Source organism: Eretmochelys imbricata, chromosome 3 (assembly GCF_965152235.1).
Source record: "Eretmochelys imbricata isolate rEreImb1 chromosome 3, rEreImb1.hap1, whole genome shotgun sequence".
In the NCBI taxonomy this organism is placed as follows: Eukaryota; Metazoa; Chordata; order Testudines; family Cheloniidae; genus Eretmochelys; species Eretmochelys imbricata.
The window spans coordinates 5,369,737-5,390,131 of NC_135574.1; positions in this window are offsets into that span (position 1 = coordinate 5,369,737).

Genomic DNA, 20,395 nt, shown 5'->3' on the forward strand with positions numbered 1-20,395 from the left:
GGAGCAGGGAAATCAAACCCAGAGTCAGAACCAGAGTTAGAGGGCGGCTGCCAGAGCCAAGGATCAAGCCAGAGACAGAACCTCAGGAATTGTAGCCCAGTGTCAGAACCGAAATCAGGGGTCGAATGCCAGGCCAAGGGCCAAGCCGGAGTCCGAGTCCGAGGCAGGGACTGGAGCTGCAGACCAGAATGGGGTTCCCTGGAGTCAGGGAAGGCAGGAGAAGGGCTGGGTCCAAGGCAGCAGCAGCAGCCCTCAGCTGGTCTCCTTAGAGCAGATCTGCTGATCCCCCCATCCTACAGGCGGTTTGGCCAATCAGGTGGCTCAACTGGGGCCCAGCTGGATTCGTTAGGCTGGAGAGTTTAATCAGGCTGCTGTGGGTCCTTATTCCTGACACTAAACACACAGACTGGGTGTTAGCCGACGGCCAAGGATGTTTGGTGTGGTGCTAGCTATGCCCGTTTATACCATCCATGACTTTAACCGCTAGGACGCACTGTCCCTTCGTGGCGGGCAGCCCGGGCTAGGCTGACGGATGCCCCAAGGTCCTAACCACCCGTGACTTTAACTGCTAGAGCTCAGAGCTCCTTCGCAGCGGGCAGTCAATACTGACTGACAGGTGCCCCAATGGCAGCACTAAGAGCCTCTCCACACCCGTGACTTTAACTGCTAGAGCTCAGAGCTCCTTTGCAGCGGGCAGCCAGGATTGACTGACAGGTGCCCCAAGAGTTTGCCCCGTGGAGGCGGCACAACTCAACGCTAGGCTCTTAGTACTCTCACCTCATGGCCAGGCTTTAGAGCCAAAACGGCTGAGGTTCTTTCATTGTGTTGGCTGCTTTACAGTAAACCAGAGAAAACAAGTCAGGCTTATGCACAAATGGTTACCAAAATTTATTAAGCTAGATTCTAATCATGTGGTTACAAAATTGCTAGTGCCTACTTATTTAAATGTAGAGATGTTACACACACAAACAAGTTACAAAACTGAAGCCACAATCCCAAAGAAAGAAAACAAAGTATAGAGCTCTATTTCAAAATATGTGTACACTAAAGATAGGAGATCAGGTGTGGGTGCTTCTTACCCTCCTTGCATCTCTCGATTCCAGCGGTGCCAAGCCAGGATTGGTCACTCAATTCCGCGGAAAGATGAATAAGGGACAAGGCGTAGGGACCCTCTTAGCTGCAGAAGCCTTGGGAGGCTGTCACTTATCTGACCAGCAGATAGATAGTGAAAAGCACTCAAAAATCATGGTGCTGTAGGTCCCCTACTTATACCTCTGTACTCCTTTATTCTCTTTCTCCTTTCTTATGCCAAATTGAGGCTGGTCTGTCTGGGTGACGCCAGCTTTCGCAAGAGTAGTTTACACTTGCAAGGGAGAGAAACAATAAGTGTTGACTACTGGACATTTCTTTTATCAGGGTAAATATTTTCCCAACTAGGATGCTGGTGTGTGTGCATCACGCTAGTTAGTAGGGGCTAAGAGCCATGTCTGTCACAGGGCCTCTGCCTGCTGTGAGCTTAATCTTTGTATCTGCTCCCAGAGGCACATTGTAGCAGCACACCTGTGCTTTCACAGCTTCAAAGGCTGTGCTGGAATATATGTTAAGTGCCCTGTTCCGGCTTCCTCCTGTGTTTCCAGCAATGCTGGTCTGGGAGGGTGCGGGGGGGGCTGGCTGTCTGGCTACACTGGGCAACAGGCAGGAAGGCAACCAACCACAGGGAGAAGCAAAGTGACTTGCCCAAGGTCACAGAGCAAGTAGGTGGCAGAGCCAGGAAAAGCCACTCCATCTCCTGCCTCTCCATCCACAAACCAGGCCTCTCTGCCACACACATATGATCAGAGTACCTCACAACCATTAATTAATCCTCACATCCCCTCAGGTGGAACCCGTAACCCCTCCTGCATGCCGCACCCCATGGATCCAGCCCGGAGACCCCTCCTGCACCCCAAACCCCTCATCCCCTGGCCTCACCCCAGAGCCTATACCCCTAACAATCACTAGCACCCTGCCCTGAATATGCCCGATCAATAGTCCTTCATTGCCTCCTGTGAGATGTGTGCCCATGCCAAGATGCCAAGCGACAAGCCTCCCAACCCAGCCACCTCAGACCTGTTGCAGCAGATTGGTGAGGCCCAGGAAGAAATGAAGAAGCACCTGGAAAAGGCAAGAGTGAATTATAAGCAGTATGCAGACAAGCATCAACAGCAAGGCCCCACCGATGCAGTGTGACAAAAGCTATGGCTCCCCACGGAGCATCTCTGCACGGGCAGACCTGCTCACCAGCTGGACTTTCGGTTCCTTGGCCCTTTTCAGATCCTGTGGCAGGTTAATCCAGTCATTTCTGAGCTCCAACCACCCTGCTCTCTGCAGGTCACCCGGTGCTTCACATATCACATTTGAAACCCTACCCAGAAAACCCTTTTCCTCACAGGATCCAGCCACCTCCTACAGTGGTACAGGGCCACGAGGAATACATGGGCCACAAAATCCTGGACTCTAAAGGTGACCGTGGCAGGCTCGGGTGTCTTGTTGACTGGGAAAGGGCCTGAGGAGCACACCTGGAAGCCTGTGGAAAATGTAGACACTCCTACCTTTGTGCAAACGTTCCATAGGAATCATCCTGAAAAACCTGGTCCCACATCACTCTGAGGGTGCCCCTCAGCAAGGGGCTGATGGCAGAGACTGTGCTTCTGGAGTCCTTGTCTGTATAGGCCATAGGCACTAGTGTGGTCTAACCTGCTGTGCAGTGACCATCTAACACTGCTGGAAGATTTCAGAGTAACAGCCGTGTTAGTCTGTATTCGCAAAAAGAAAAGGAGTACTTGTGGCACCTTAGAGACTAACCAATTTATTTGAGCATGAGCTTTCGTGAGCTACAGCTCATTTCATCAGATGCATACCGTGGAAACTGCAGCAGACTTTATATATACATAGAGAATATGAAACAATACCTCCTCCCACCCCACTGTCCTGCTGGTAATAGCTTATCTAAAGAGAAGCTGAGCTCTGACAGAGACTGTCAGTCCTGTCATCTGATTGACAGGACTCTGGGGATCCTGATTGGCCACAGCTTCTATATAAACCCAGCACAGGAGCAGGAAGTGGGATCCTCTCATCCCTGCCTGACTCCTGGTTTTGCCTTCTGGTTCACTTGAAGCTCTGACTTCCTGGTCACTAATGGGGCCTGACTCCTACTCTGATCACGAAGTTAGATGACCCATGCCCTGTTCATGACAACAGTGGTCCATACTGGAGGGGGAGGGAACTGGCATAGGGCAGAGGAGTACTCAAAAGCTTCACAAAAGAAGTGAGTTTTTGCTCTGTACATACAGCACCTAACACGCGGGGGCCCAGATCCATGACTAGGGCTCCTAAGTGCTACCATAATACAAATAATAATAATGCCTAGAATCCAGAGGTGCTGAACGCAGAAAGGGCTACCCCACCTACTCCCAGTCTGAGCCTTGTCACCAAGAGCCCACTGATCAGGCAGGATGAGGGGTGGATGCAGACACAGCCAGGGGACAGTAACCCTTCATCCTTAGCTGAGCGATCTCTGCAGTCTGCTCCCTAGAGCTGCTGTTCTTGTGAGAGCCGGGCTGCCTCATGAGTGCATCAAGCAGAGTCAAAGAGGGTAAAGTTTACAGTGTGAGGGGAGAGGAGGAACCCAATGGTTCCTGGTCTTGTTGGCTGCCCCTGTTGCCGGCACCCGGTGCCAAGAGGCTAAACAACAGCTGAGGTTGGTTCGCTACCCGGTGTGCTACACCCAAGAATCACAACGGGGTGGAGAAGCAGAAAAGTTTATTAGCAGCTGCAAAAAGGTACAGGGAGAATAGAATCTCAAATCCTGCACCCAGAGCAGGAAGTTACACAGGCTTTTATACATCCTTTTTCCCAGCATACTTATCCAATAGCAAGCTGCCCTAAGTATCCATATAGCCAGCCAATCCAGTTCCCAGCTAGTTCCCTTCTTTCTGTATCATTTGTTAAACCATACATAAAGCTGCTTTATTCACCATTGTTCTTCCATATCTGCCCTGTGTGGCCTTCCTTAGTTTCAGGCAGTCTGACTCTGCAACATATTGTTGCAGATCCTCAGCATAACTGCTGCGACTGCCTCCAGGTCGGGGGGCCAAGGACACTTGGGCCTAGTACGCAGAGCTGCTGCAAGTGCCTCCAGGTGGGAGGCAGGGGCCAAGGACACCTGGGCCTAGTGCGAGGGGGCTTCATCGACACTCGTGGTCTTCCATCCCCTGGAGTTACCTAGTGGCCATGCCCCAGTGTCCCCAACACCCCCAAGGAAATCTTTCAGAGCGATTTCTGTGTGAACCTGTGTGGGTAACTCTCTGCCTTGCCCTGTGCCCTGGCTTTGCTTGTTACTTCACATCCACTTAGCCCCTGAGCCAGGCTGCTCCCCACCTGTCTCTTGCTCTGTTTGCCCAGCCCAGCAGCCCTTCCCTCCCTCCGCACCGGCCCTTCCCTGACCCCCTGCTCGGCGCATTGAGTTCACACCAAAGACAGTGTATTAAACAGCAACGGTGAGGAGAATAAGGAAAAATGGAAGAGGGTGAAGGGAACAAGGGACCCGCCCTGTGGGCTCGGGGGCAGCACCACCGGCGTCTCTGGGACGTAGGGAAAGTTCACCGGCTCTTCCTCACACCCCCCGCCTCCCTCCCAGGCCCGGGCTGGGCGGCGGTGACACCGCGGGTCGCACCCGGCTCTGGCGCTGGCCACGGGCCCTCAGGCGCGAGCTGGCCGGGCCCCCGACGGTGCAGCTGGTCTGCACGGCCCCAGCTCCCGGCTGCCCCGGCTCCCCCAGCTCTGGCCCCGCTCTGGCTGCTGCTCTGCCCTTAGCTCGGCCCCGCTCGCCGCCGGCAGCTCCCCTCACACGCAGGATGGGACCCTGGGCTCCCGGCTCCCTCGTTGCCTGGCCTGCCCTGTCAATCGGGCTGAGCTGGAGCGTTAGCGTCTCCCCGTTCGCCCTGGGGACTGTCAGTCTCAGGACTCTGATTTCTCTCCCTCCATTCCCCTTTCTTTGGGGACTGGGAGAGGCCAGCCACAAACCCCTCTGAGTGTCGGTGGGGGCCAGCAGCCCCCTTCCGCCGGCCTAGAGCCGATCTCCAGAGCAGGCCCCGTGGACTGAACCGGAAATCGGGATTCAAAACACACACAGGGAGCCCCTGACGCTTGGAGCTCCAAACAGTCCTTAGATCTGGGGGAGGTTCCCCCCTTCCAAGCTCTTCATCCACCCACCCTCCAGTCCCTCTTCCGACTGCACGGGAAGCCCGGGGCTGCCCTGACAAAACCTTCAGCACATCTGCCAGGGACCGGGTTGGAACGGTTCCCACCCCATACAGCTTGATATCAGTCTGTTTGCCCCGGGGGCCTCGGTCTGGGCTCGGTTGTGGTGGTTTTGCTTCACTGTGGAAACCAATGCAGATTGCCCCAGCGCCTCCTGTCTGCAGCTCAGGCTCCCTGGGACATGGGGTTTGCTGCAGGCGAAGGGGGGATGCCCCTCGATCACACAGTGGCCCAGACTCCCTGACTGGACGCCTAGGCACTACCACAGTGGGCTCTCTCCAGAGCTAGAGCTGGGCAAATAACGGATATTTCTGGTCAGTGGCACTTATGAGAAATACATTCTTTTGTTTGGGTCAAACTGAATGTGAAACTTTTCAGTGACTCAAGGACAGGCTGTGGTGGCTCTATTCCAGAGCAGAGATTTGAACTGCTGTCTTTTACAGCGAGGGGAAATGCACCCGAACCACTGGACTAAAGACAGAGCAGTTGCAACAACACCAGGAGCACCACCTTTCTCCTTCTCTCCTGGCCCTTTTCGGACTGGCCAAAACTGTGTGTGTCAAATGCGGTATTCATTTCAGGTCACTCAGAACTGCATTTTTCATGTAATAATCCTCCTCATCCAAAGAATGTCACCCAGTTTTACACAGAACACCAAGAGCTAAATTCACAATGGACTGAGGTGCGGTCACATTGAACGTCACCATGCCGATCTTTTGGATGATTCACAAACCCTGCATTGGTGCCTGGGCTCCCTGTAGAACAAGTGGGGAGAGACAGACACCTGAGAAAGGGAATCACAAAAGCTGGCGATGGAGAAGACTCCAGGTTCAAGTCCCACCCTCTAGCTGAGGGGAGAAGAATTTGAATGGGGATCTGCCACCTGTCAGGTGAACATACTGGGCTTTGGGACAGCCTGACAGGGGCTCCCTCAATCACTCCCGTTGAAGCTATTCCATTGTGGGGGAAATAACTAAAAAAAACATAGGTGCAGGGAGATTGGACATTGGGTCTTTCACCTCCCCATCCTTCCTTCAACCTCTGTAAGCTCACTTTGAGAAGCCTGATTGGGCTCCACAGCCAAATTAGGTGGCAAACTCCTACTGTCCCTGGTGTGGGTGCTACAGGGTGCAGGCTCGGAAACACAGATGCCCTGTGAACTTTTACTGCAAAAAATGTTTAGGACCCTGCAGTGGTGAGCAGCAGTTGGGCGGGGGGTTGGGAATCCCAGTGGGGTCTGATTCTGGCAGTTGGTGCCTAAACCAACAGTTAGGCACTTAAGCCCTTTGGTGAATCTGGCCCCAAGAAGGAGGCAGAGGTGGGAAGAGATATGAGCTCATCGGAAGAAGAAATCACAACTGGGAGGGGCTCCAGAAGTTTAGGGGCTTACTACCTGGGATCCCCTCAGAGCCATTCCCATCTTTTGGAAAGCAAAGAAGTTCCTCCTAGACTTTAAGGCCAGGAGGGACCACTGTGATCATCTAGTCTGACCTCCTTCACCTTGCAGGCCAAAGAACCTCACCCATCCCCTCCTGTAATAGACCCATAACCTGCCCGGGCCCTTATGGCTTGGGGCAAACCAACCAGGACTTGGTTTTGTCATCAGTTGATCTCATCAGGTTCCTTGGGCTAGATACCACAATAATTCCCAGGCTTGAGAAGCTCCTTGTAGAGGTATCAGCTACAACACCTTCCCTGGGCCCTAGTGCCACCCATGCAGCCTCTCCCCACCCCCACTGATGCTGGGGATGGCTAGCTACTGGGTTGCTTGTACTTGAGGTTTGTATCCCTTTAAGGCCGGAGAGTCCTGCTGTAATAGGACCTGCCTCTCTCAGAGGGTTAGCAGAACCTTATCTCCAGCCACTTGTCTGCTCCCAGACACCAGGCAGATGGCCCACGTTCTGCTCTCCAAACCTACGTCCCGGTGCTGCAGGTCATCGAGCCCAGGAAGCTCAGCTAACATGTGCAATGCAGGCACAGTGGACTGGGGTTTAACTTGCAGGGCACCTCAATTATCCAAGCCTCAGTTCTTGAGATCTCTGTTTTCCACAGCTTGGCCGTGGCCATTCATTATGCTCAAGCCCCCTTTAATTATTGGTATCTTCTTCCCCAGCTCCGACACCCCAGCCTCATGACATCTCAGCTCTTGGACAGTGTGATGTATAGAAGGGAAATGGGGGGTAGTCACCCTCTAGTATGAACATCTCTGGGGCATTTCCCCCCGCCCCCACTCGCTGCCACCTTTACATGTCTAGCACCAGGTCAGTTTCTGAAAACTTAGAGACTTTGCTGTTATCCTCCTTCATGGATTGTTGGCCATTCATTATGCTAAAGCCTCCTTTAATTATTAATATCTGCCTCCCCCGCTCCAACACTCCAGCCCTATGACATCTCAGCTCTTGGATGGTATGCTGTAGAGAGGGGAAATGGGGGTTAGTCATACTCCATTTGGATGGCACTCCCCTCAGGTCTGTGGCAGATCTCTCCTTCTTTCAAGGGCCTCACTTTGGTTCAAGGGCCTCACTTCCTTCCTGCCCCAGCCCCTCCCTCAGGTTTTGGGTCTGTCACCTTGGAAATTCCAAACTCTGTCTTTCCATCACTCCAGGAAAGCCCTGCCCTTTATCTACAAGTAAGTTTCTCTTCTGAGCCCTGTGCAATCCAAGTGCCCCATGGAGTCCCCTGCTTTCCACCCTCTAGTATAAACATCTCTGGGGCTTTTGCCCCCACTGCTACCACCCTTCCATGTCTAGCACCAGGTCAATTTCTGAAAACTTTGAGGGTTTCCTCCATGGATTGTTTGCTTTTATTCACAAATGTTGCGAAAACATCTGTAAGGACGACACTTTGGCCATGAATCTGCAAAGGAAGGATTTATTCTTGAACTAGATGAGGTAAGGTAACAAATCCAGTGAGCTATTCACACCCTGAGTCTCATCCAAGCCCCAGGCCTGCCTTTCACCTTGGAATCTGGGGTTAAACATCATACCCCAACGAGAGTCTCTTATACATCAGTGTCTGTGTGCCAGGACAACATGCAACTGTTCTCAGCCCCTTTCGTCCATGCTTACCAGGCCCACTGATGCGAGGGAGATGGTAGAATTTGTGGGCCCCTTCTGTAAGTGGGAATGCTGTCAGGGTGGGATTCAGTAGTATGGAAACTGGAAGTAGCATAAGGGTGCTACCATCAAACAAACCCTAACCCCGCCACTTGACCCCTTAAACCCCAACCCTTGACCCCTCATGCCCCGACCACCTGTCAGTGGAAGTCCCACCCATGGGGAATATTACTTCCGGGGTGAAGGCGGACACATGACCGGATGCAAAATGTGTCATGTGACCCGTCTAAGACCTCCTCGCACTGCCCTCTACCAATCAGGATGATTTTCACCCCCATAGGCCCGCTTTGAGAGGAGATTTGACCAATCGGTTGTGTTCCAGGGTGTGTTCCTGTCTGGAAGTGGTTTGTGTGACCCCTCTAAGACCTCCTCCCACCACCCTCTACCAGTTGCGATGGGTTTCAGCTGCATAGGACCGCACCGAGAGCAGATTTGACCAATCAAGGGTGTTCTGGGGCGGGTGACCCACACCGAAGAAGGCCATGTGACCCCTCAAAGAACTCATCCCAGCGCCCTCTGCCAATCAGAGCGCAGCACCATCACCCCATAAGTCCCATCGCAGGGGCAGAAGAGGCCACCTTCTACCAAGAACATATGCTTTAGAAATCGTGAAAACATGGAGTCCTTTGCCATCCCCGTGAGAACTTCAGACTTTGTTTTAGCCCTGAGGGCCTTTGGACTTGTGTGGAGAAAGTGCTCCATCAGCGACAGTTCCGACGAGGGCCCTTTGACACAGCCGTTGATGGATACCACGGAACCTGAAACCCAAACCCTCGTGAGGCACCCCGAGGAGCATGATGGCCTCTCGTTGTCAGCCCCCCGAGAGGTGGAAGACAAATGCAGCTCGGGGGAAGTCACCGGAGGACAAGGTGAACGGAAAAGATGTTGCTCAGGTAAATGAATGATTAAGAAGTGAGAGCTGATGATGGGGTGTAATGGGGTTAGGAACCAGGGGGCTGTGTAAATCTAAAAACAAGCAGTTGGGTGCTTACACTGTTTCTTTTCTGAAAATCTCTCAACAGCTCGACGATGCCTTTCCAGAGGCCTTTGAGAACTTCTACATCGGTTGCCCCGTGGGAGTAAATATATCATGCATCCGCTGTTTTTACTCATGTCTGAGACACAGATCTGAGGAGGAAAATCCAGAAAAGGACAAAATGGAAGAATCACTCCCTTATGGTAGGGGTGATGGCGTCCATTTTTACCGGCGGCTGTAAAAGGTCGTGTTAAACCAGGCAATTAGTAAAACTTATTTAAATACATCAGTATGAATGTGTCCCCCTTCATATTTGTGTGAGTAAAAGACGGTACCAGTAAGAGTCATGTCTACACAGGCAACTCTGTGAAAGAAAATATATTAGTCTCCCGGGGAAGCTGGGAGCTTCGGCGGGGTGAACCCTCTTTTTCAAGTGGCCAAAAAGCAGAGTAAAACTTTAAATAGAAGACAGATAACAGCTTTGCTTTCACACCAGGACACTTACACTTGACACAAACAGGCTCAAATATGTTTTAAAAGAAACAAGACCATTGTTTCAGATGTCTATGCATAATGGCAGGCAGATTTGATGGATATGCACCGCCTCTCCAAACGCAACAGCGGTTTTAAGTACACATCTTAACAATCATAGACATTTTATCCAAATATGCCTGGTCCTTCGGCCTAAAAGACAAGACCAGTGGTGAGGTATCCAAGGCCTTTAAAGCTATTTTCAGCAAAGGTCGCATGCCTCAAAAACTACATACCGATAGGGGGAAAAAGATTTTAAACAAACCTTTCAGGAGATTGTTAAAGCGGCATGGAGTTCACCATTTTGTTACTAATAATGAAGTCAAAGCAGGGGTTGTAGAGCGATTTAAGAGAACTTTAAAAACTAGGATGTAGAGAAATTTTACAGCCCGTAACACCTTTCACTACATTGACGTGTTACCTGATTTTATCAAGAGTTACAACCAAAGCTTTCACAGAACGATACTCACCAGATCTGCTGATGTTAACCCTTCAAATTCTTTGAAGGTATGGAAAACGGTTTAGGGAGATGGTTTTAAAATAAACTAGTTGTTGCCCCTTTTAGAAAAGGCGACCACGTGAGACTAAAACCAAAGGAACTTATGAAAAAGGTAATGAACGGACAGTTACCGATGAGATATTCATCGTGGATGAAGCATTAACCAGGGTCCAGAGACCCGTATACCAATTAAAAGATTATGAGGGTGAGACAGTTACTGGATCTTTTTACCCTGAAGAATTACAAAAAGTAAACCCCAAACGAGACAGGATTTACAGGGTTAAAAAAGTTCAAGCAGCGAAAGGGAAAGGGAGAAAAAAGCAGCTACTGGTGAAATGGTTGGGGTGGCCCGATGAGTTTAACAGCTAGGTGAAAGCTTTTCAACTCTGTGACATTTAGACCCAAACAGAGACAGAGAGAGAGAGAGAGAGAGAAATGAGGGACGGCGGGTTTTACATTACTTTGCCCAGCAATGCCAGCTCTGCAGCTTTTCCTCAAAACACCAGCTCCAACGTTACAATAGGACTAATTAAGCCCTTGGATCTCCCGGGTGCCTGGGAGGTGGGGTTAGTGGAAACACAATACCCGCACAGCTGGAACACTATCCACGAAGACACCCCTTTCAAAATCACCTTTGGAGATATGAAGTGGAATTTCATCCTACGACGAGGTTATTACTCAACCATACCCGAATTACTGGATCATATGAACAGCACCGTGGCTCGTCATTCCGCACCACCTGAGGTGGTCATGAACTACGACCCTGTGGGTAGAAAAGTGAGACTTAAATCTGCCAATTTTACGTACATGTTTTCTACCAGCAGGGAGCTAGCTAACATTCTGGGTTTGGACCCCAAGCGCGGCGCTCAAAAATTTCCCGTCTCGGCAGACATCACAGGGGGTTTCAACTCCTTGTATCTGTACACAGATATTGTACAACACGAGTTTGTGGGAGACTTTTCTGTTGCCCAGTTACGCTGCGTCCCCGTCCGAGAAGGAACAACGAGTTTCTCACCCTAACTTACGATAAACCTCACTACGTCCCTGTCAGTAAACACCACATTGACACCATCACCATTGAACTAAAGACAGATCAGAACAGACGCATCTCATTTTGCTTTGGCAAGGTGATAGTCAAGCTGCACCTGCGTCCACGGAGAGAGCGAGGTTTCTAAAAAGCAAAATACTATTTTGGCGATCCTAAAACATTACGGTGACCCCACCATCTACAGAAACTATTACAAAGCCCAGGCTGGATACGCCCTTCCTGGATGTCATGGGGCCCCCGTGATACACCGGGCTGGTGTGGGTGGAAGATTTCACACCCTCTTTTGAAAAGCTGTACCACTTTTGAGGAGGGGGCTAGAGATTATAAAAGTCCACATAAAAGCCGCCACTCAAAACATAGCTACAGACGTGGTAGGTCATGTCTCCCGCGCTGTTCTGGAGAAAGTGGGGAACACAGTTTCACAGGAAGGATCGGGGCTGATGTACATTAAAAGGAGGAAGAGCACGAGCAATGTGTCATACTCGCGATGCTCAGGTCCCCCAAAAACCTTTAAAAGAAGGGCTTTGACCCACAAGGCCAGCCACAAGTGAAAGTCCAAGAGGAAGCCTGGGCGAAAGAGGAGACGCTCTCCACCTGGTGAAAGAGATATATTTGAATCAACATGGCTTTTGTTCACTGCGGGTCTGAGGAGTGGACCACATCTGAACTAGACTTGTTCCAAATAGCCCCTACGCAGACCAGCATTGAGAAAAGCATCTACATCGAGGCGCCGCCTCTGTCGGTCATTATGGAGTCTGCCCCCATTGACTTTTTTGTAGCAGGGAATGGTGTAGATTGTATGGATTTAAACAACATGCTGCTGGAGCTGTGTTGCAAGATTGTACAAGGAGACGAAACTGAACTCACCGTGGACGCCGAGGTGAGCCTGGTGAATTACCCCGTGGCCTCTATTCAACACAAAGAAACTAGAGTTGGACGGAGGGAATCTGGGGTTTGTGAGGTGTGCAAAGCTGACAGCCCAGAGCAGGATGGTAGAACTGCTGGATCATCTGCACAGCGACCTGTTTTTTCAAGAAAAACTTTTGTTGAACGGAGTGGATGTGAAAATTAAACTGACGCGCAGTAAAGACGCTTTCTGTTTAACGGGCAGTGCGGCTGTAGGCTTTAAACTGCGCATTGTACCATTGTATCTGCGATCCTTTTTGAAGAAAGTACCGGTGTCCCCGAGTGTCGCATTTGCCGAGCGAGTGTAGCGATTTGTAATTTATCCCTGGGGTTTTTGAACAGAACCATGTACTTTGTTTTGAGGTTAATCTTGCGACTCTTTTTTCCCTGACAAAATACGCTTTGAACTATAAATATAATGCTCAGGTTTCTGTGATGCACGTACTTGGTAAAGGCTTTCTCGATTTCATCACGTTCACAAGCAGAGCTCATCAGATCGTCTATGATAATCATCTTTACTTTACTGGTAGGAAACAAACGGTCATCGTCAAAAGCATCAGGCAGCCCCTCCACAAAATTGATAAAGGGATATTTACAGAGCAATTCTGTCTACAGAGGTTGCCAACAACTGTAACACCACACGATGTTCTCAGGCATAACAGACAGTGTTTGTTTGGCATTATCCAACACATTTTTTATAAAGTAACTTTTCCGGCAGTTGCTAGGCCCCATGAGAATTGCAGAAAAGGGGTGTTTCCATCTTATATCCATTTTTAAAAACCATAGGGCAGGGTTTTAAACCCTCTCCTTGGACCTTCTTGTTGTAAACGACTTTCTGTGTTTGTTTTCTGAAGGGTTTTTGTCGCTATTTGCCACTGATTTTTGTTCCTTACAACAGAGGGCTGCTGCACCTCTGTCTTTTTTGAGGTGTTTTCTCGCAGGCCCGTGCAATAGTCCAGAACTCGATCTTCCATACTGTCAAAGTTAATCTTTTCACAGTTTGCTATGTTCAGGATAATACCTTTGACCTTCCTAAGGCCTTTCCTCCTGACAGATTATACACATATGTTTTTGGGCCTGCCGACACAAACTCGGAGATATGTTGATCTGGTGGGATCTCGCTCGTGAGGTCCTCTAAATAATCCCCCAGAGGGGGATTCCGGTCACCCTCCCTTTTCACAAATGTCACCAAGTCAGTGTCGTGGTACAGACACCGCTCTTGCAACCTGTCTTGGAGGTTGTATAGTTCTAAGTGGGCATAAGCGGTGGTGAAACAGGCTGTGAAGACATTGGTATTGCCAGAGACAGAGTGCTGGTCTTTTGCATGTTTCCAAGACACACACGTGGTTTCATCCTCGATAAACTCGTGGGCTGAAACCTTGTAATTGGGGGAAAACAGGTTCTGAAAGAGTTTATCAGGATCTTTCACGATGCTGGTGTTGGGTAGGTTTGTTCTTTGGCCAAATTTACCCCACAGAGATTTTAAAAACAGTTTAGCGATTTGGCATTTAGCGGAGTTCGACCTGATCTCGTGTTGGCGTAAAAGCACACCTTCTTGCTGGTAGAAATCGTTAACGTATTTATTTTGTTTTTCTTCCTTTGTGCACCAGCTGGGACACCCTGAAGCCTCTTGTTTTTGGCAGAGGTGTAATTTTATGTACTCTGAAAAGAGTTCATCAGATTTTTCATTAAAATGCCAGATTTCATAGTTTTTAGCCACCGCGTACCCCTTCGCTATGGCCGCGTTCAATTCCACCGTGCACCAAGTCCCCAGGATGGCCCTGTCCTCCTCAGTGTGGGTGCATATCTCCTGCTGCTCGGTTTCCACACAGGTTCAGTATAGCGGGAACAGAAGCTTGCCACCCACTCGGACAGGTATCAATGGGACAAAGAGGCCTCGCGGGGTGTACACTTTAACTCTCGCAATTCCAAAATAATTTGCAAGGGGTCCAAATTTATCGTAAATTATATCAGGGTGTCCGATGGGGTATTCTTTGGTTTTGTTTATGAAAGGGTACAGGCTGGTAAAATCATAAGAGTGGATTTCTTCCCCAGGATTAAGTTTGTAATACAGACGGAAAGCGTTTGTCCTCCCCCCATAAAGTGCATCCTTTGGCATGAGAGGCTGGGGCAAGCTGGCTCGGTTTAAAAGATCTGCAAGCTTCCTCTCTGTTTCTTTCATCACCTCCCACTCCTGCTCCCAGAGAGTCCCCACTACAAAACCAAGTCTTTTCACGTAGTCAGTCTTGAGCTGCGTCTTGTAATAAAGAAACCCAAAAGTTGTCCCTGTCATAGGATTTTGTGCTTTTTCACAATAATAGGTGACACAAATGCAGAGAAAACACCCATGAAACTAAAAGGCCATGCTTACCCCATCAACATTGGCATAACCGTCTAAAAAGTAGGGGCCTACCTGTAGTTCCCCACCCTGTAAAGCATGCCGAATCTGTATATTTTCTTTGTGAGAGGTATACAACAGCCACTGAATAGATAGGGTTGAATATCTTTTTCTACTTGTGATAGTTGTCTGGAGGGAGAAGAGCTACCGTGTTAGACTCCAAAAACAAAATCCTGTACATAGCCATGGAGACAGATGCCAGCGTTATGTACCGGAATGAATCTATACACAGTTTTATCTCGGTGAATTTACCAGGTTCTTTCTCTACTATATCTCCCATTTCCATCATTTTCATCAGCTCTTTTCCATATAGGATATAAGCCTGTCTCAAAATTTTGACATCCTGCTGACAAGTATACGCAAGCTCATTCTGCAAGTCAAACGTCTCATATCTGTGGTCCCGATACCAATCAAGAAACTCTGCTTTCTCCCTGGGCATCATGCTTTCCATAACACAGTGCTCCACACCGGGCATAGGCCCCATGTAATTTTGATTTTCTAAAGTGTTAAAAAAAAGTGAAAAATACACTTTGCACCCTTCAAGCCCCGTCGCCTGTGGGAGCTTGCTAAGCTTCATGGGCAAGAAGTTTGAAAAGAGTCTATCAAACCAATGCCCAGGGCTTTCACTTCCACACACATTAGTTTACTACCCTGAGTGATCAGTTCTATGCATATCTTTTCCCTCAGTAACTGTCTCGCAATGAAGTACGCATCGGAACCTTTGGAACTGTGCGCGAGGAACGTGTAGTCCCAGAACTATTTGCCAACAAAGGTCTAAACAAACAGAGAAAGACACTTGTTGCCCTTAAATTCCCAGGATTTCTCAGGCTTTAGGGACATAGCAAAAATGTAATTGGGCGTGTGCAACCCAATCTCCTGCATACATTCAAAATCATAAAAAAATATATACTTTTCTGAGGATTCGGGCTTTCTAATGCTCTCCAGAAAACACAGGTGACTGTCTACATCACCAGCGATCAAACCCTGACCCTGCTTACAGCGCCTCCCTTCACACCTGTGCCGCTTGTCCACATAAGACTGACACTTATCACACAAAGTTTTAGACGGGCATTCGACTCCCTTTTTCAATGCACAGTCGACGTGTCTGTCTAAACACCCTTTGGACCAACAATACAGTCTACAGCTAGGACACCTCAGCTGCACGCCCATGCTGTCCAAGCACGTTACGCTCAAACAGAAGCGGCAACGATACCTGCAAGAGTGGTCCTGACGGTACCCTCTGTGGCAAAACTCACAATAATTTTTCTCACCAAACAACTTTTTCACGTCCAGAACCCCATAGTAATGCTCATCATGCAAAAGGTTGAAAAGAGTCTTAAGGTACATGCCCCCCCCCCCGCCCCCGTTTTAAAGAAGCCCCGTCCGCCTTTCGCGGCAGACAGCACCACCTGTATGGTGACTCCTCAATGCTCTTCCAACGTTGCTACGGCACTGAGCAGAACCATTTTTGGATCTGACCACCCCAGTTTCCCATGCAACTTTCTCGCCCCCGCTAACAATTCCACGTCCGTAGGCTCACAGTCGGACAAACCAGCCAAGAGCCCACCCGCAAAACCGGTGTAAGTCAGGTCTACACTAAGCATTGTCTCTTTATATGCACGATTTGACTACTGAGGATAGAATTTAAAACTCTACGAGCGCCACCACCTCTGTTAATTCCAACTGTCACAACGTCCCATCGAGATGCAACGCTCTCTTGCTCTGTAGCAGCTTTGAGGCCTGATTTAAGAAACCCTCAGCAGACTGCTCATCCCTAGTTCTTCTGACCGAAAACAAAGGGTTAGTTAAATTTCAGCTCTTTCAACCTAACTGAACAGAATCATCAGGGCCTATCCGACCATCAACGTCGTCCAAAACGAACTGTATTCCCCTGTGTATGGCTTCAACAACCTGCTGAGCTGAATTTCTTTGCCCAAGATTGACAAAACGAAATTCCTCACAATATACCGACCCCCCAAATCTAGGTAATTCACGTTGCCAACTTCTCACTCTCTCCATATACACCTCTGCATTTTCAGAGTTACTTGGGGGTTCCTCTACGGGACCGTCAGCGGCATCTTCTACATCAGAGGCTATTTGAGAGTCAGAGTCCGAGGGGCCTCCGTGAGGGTCATCAGGAGTAGACAGGGACCCTTCTAGAGAGCCCCCTGCTGAATTTTCTGAATCAGGCTCTGCGTGAGAGTCGGGTTCTGCTTTCCCATTTTCAGGCAAGCCAGTTAGAGAGCCTCTAGTCGGGGACATCTCTTTTTGTTTTTTTTCCTCATTGCTTCTTTAGCCTTTTCAAAAAATTTTACAGCAATTCTGGCCTGGAACTTTTTGGCAGCCCTTTGTTTGTCCACCAAGAGTTGTCCCCGCTTTTGTTTACACCTGACCTGATGTGTACCCGTGAGGGTGCCCTTTTTACCCAGGACCCTTTCCACAGCTAGTCACGCCTGCTCAGAGCCACCTTTTGGAAAAATTGAAGTATTTTTCAAAAAGTCACCTGCCAGTCCTTTTGCATTTTTGATGTCGTTTCCAGCCCTCCTTTCTTTTAGGTCTTCTGAGGATAGAGCAGCCACCAGTATACTGAACAAAGCGTCATATTTCCCCCAAATCTTCATCAGTTTTCTGAATGCAGCATAATTCTTTTCCCAAATCCTAGAATATGGGGGAGCTGTGACGAGCTTATGGTGTTGGGAGAATGGTTTGTCAGCCTTGGTTTTTTATTCACAGCCATGGTGCTGTTGGGCTGGCGCAACCATGACACAGCCCTCACAATCTTCAAACAGCTTTTCCCGAAGGCAGCGATTGAGGACAGCAGAAACAGCAACGCGTACAATAGTACGCATGACTTTTTTACGCTCACGACGTGGCACTGGCTCAGTGGGTTCCATGCCAAACCTCCTCCTAAACGCCTCCTAGCTGTCATCCTCGGAGTCCTCTTCAACAATTTGGATTGACGCTGAGCAAAAACAAGGTGGGCCCAGTTCATCTTCGCTGCTTGATGCGACGCTGTCAGGGTCCTCCGGGACCTCTGGAAAGGCATCGTCGAGCTGTTGAGAGATTTTCAGAAAAGAAACAGTGTAAGTTCCCACTGCTTGTTTTTAAGTTTACAAAACTCCCCCCGCCCCTCGGTTCCTAACCCCATTTCACCCCATCATCAACTGCCACTTCATTCATTTACCTGAGCGACGTCTTTTCCGTTCACCTTGTTCTCCGGTGACTCCCCCAAGCTGCGTTTGCCTTCCTCCTCCAGGAGGGTGGACGTCAAGAGGCCACCATGCTCATCGGGGTGTCTCCACACAAGTCCAAAGGTCCTCAGGGCTAAAACAAAGTCCGAATTCTCACAGGGGTGCTGAAGGAGTCCATCTTTCCACGATTTCTAAAGCACGCGTTCTTGGTAAAAGATGGCCTCTTCTGCCCCGGTGCTGGACTTATACGGTGATGGTGGTGCACTCTGGTTGGCAGAGGGCACTGGGAGTAGTTCTTAGAGGGGTCACACAACCCTCTTCTGGGTGGTCACCCCTCCACGGAACACCCCCGATGGCTCAAATCTGCTCTCAGGGCGGTCCTATGCGGCCAAAACCCATTGCGATTGGTGGAGGGAGGTGGGAGGAAGTGTTAGAGGGGTCACATGAACCACTTCCAGATGGGTCACCGCGCCCTAGAACACCCCCGATTGGTCAAATCTCCTCACTGGGCAGTCCTATGTGGCTGAAACCCCTCCTCATCGGCAGAAGGGAGGTGGGTGGAGTTCTTAGAAAGCTCCAATGAACCACTTCCAGAGGGTCACCCTTCCCTGGAACTCCCCTGGATTAGTCAGATCTCCTGTCGGGGAGGCCTACGGGGGTGAAACTGAGCCTGATTAGTAGAAGGCAGTGGGAGGAGTTCTTCAAGGGGGTCACATGACACACTTTGCTTCCAGTCATGTGTCCGCCTTGACTCTGGAAGTAATACCCCATGAGTGGGACTTCCGGTGACAGGTGGTCGGGGCCGAAGGGGTCAAGGGGTGGGATTTAAGGGGTAAAGAGGAGGGGTGAGGGTTTGATTGAGGGTAGGTCCCTTATAATACTACCAGACACCCTCAGAAGCCCTTGCCTTTCGAAAGGGTAGCTTTGTAAATTTAGGACCAGTCGTTCTTGAACGAGAGTCCTTGGACATTTGGGACTTCACTTTGTTTTGAAGCTTGGAGAAGGTTTGCTTCAGGCACATCAAGATCCGTTTGAGAACTGGAACTTTGTTCCTTGAAGGGGATGATGTCCTAGCTCTGGAGGCCTTTGGTGGCTTTGGAGGAGAAGCGTCAGGACTCCCAGTTGCTTTCTCCCCTGCTTGCAAAAGCCCTGTTGTACTTGTCGCAATGGACACCATCTTCGGTTGCTTGGTGGGAGCCCTTTTCCCCATTCCATCCTGCCTCTTGCTCCTGTCTGCTGAAAGGAGCCACACCACTGGCATCTTGTTGTGGTTGGATGATGCTGCAGAGTCTCCTGGAGTCCATCGATGGGGAATTCCATGGGACGTTCTGGGCAAGTCAGCACCTGCAGAGCCAGCTGGTCTCTTCTCTAGAACCTTACCGCACTTCTTGCAGACTCTGATTGGTGGCTGATCCCTGCAGAGCTTTGAATTCACAGTTCCATCGAACCCATGTGGAGCTGGGATGTCTCGAAGACCATGCAGCTCAGCAGATGCTTGTGTCTCCTCCTGAGTTTTCTTACCCTTCATTTTTCCTGGCTGTGCCTTGCAGCAGAGCTGGCAGACTGAGATATGGCCCGCCAAGGGGCGGGAGCTGCTCAACATTTCCATCATGTCCTTGATCTGCTGGTCGTGTGCAGACTGCCCAGCAATGAGAGAGTCAAGAATGGATCTTGGTAACTGCCCAGAGCCTGGTGCCTCTGGGGCAACCTGGTGGCATTGGGTCCTGGGAAGATCTGCCCTGCTCTCACCTGCCTGTGCCCCTGGCCTCAGGTAGGAGCCTTCTCTGGAGATAACCTTCCTCTCCATGTGCAGCTCCAGCTTCTCTTCAGTCCCTTTGGTGCCACTCAAACTGGGAAGGGGCTTTCTCAGCTCGCTTCTATCAATGAGGAGTGTCACAGCGAGCGTCTTCTCTGTTATTACGGTTCCTGGAGGTGGCGATGTCAGATCCATCCCTGCTGGCAGAGTGCAACGATCCGGGTTAGTCTGGTTTCCTGCCGTGCCATCACTCCTGCCCGTCTCCATGGTGGTATCTTCCACTGGCGTTGGAGGATGTGTGGAACAAGAGGAGCTTGTGCTTTGCTTCCCTGTCTGCAATGCGCTGCGATGGTCTGCGGTTACTTTCCCTTTTGATGCTACTGCCCCAGGATGCTTCCAGGAGTAAGACCTGGCCATTTGCTGCCTTCTGTCTGTGGGTAGGGCATGTCTATCCTCCAGCCACATCTTACTGGGGGCCCTTAGAGGCAACAGAGGAGCTTTGTGAGGTTTCTGCGGGGAGAGGGGTAAGATCTGCTCATGCTGAAGTCTCCTTGTGTGCAACTGACAGTCCAACTCCTCCCGGACATCATGGCTTAGGAAAGGGACCCTGCTCATGTTGAACTTCACCCTGGGGTCTCTGTCTGGTGGGCGCAGAGCAGGGGCATTAGGGATC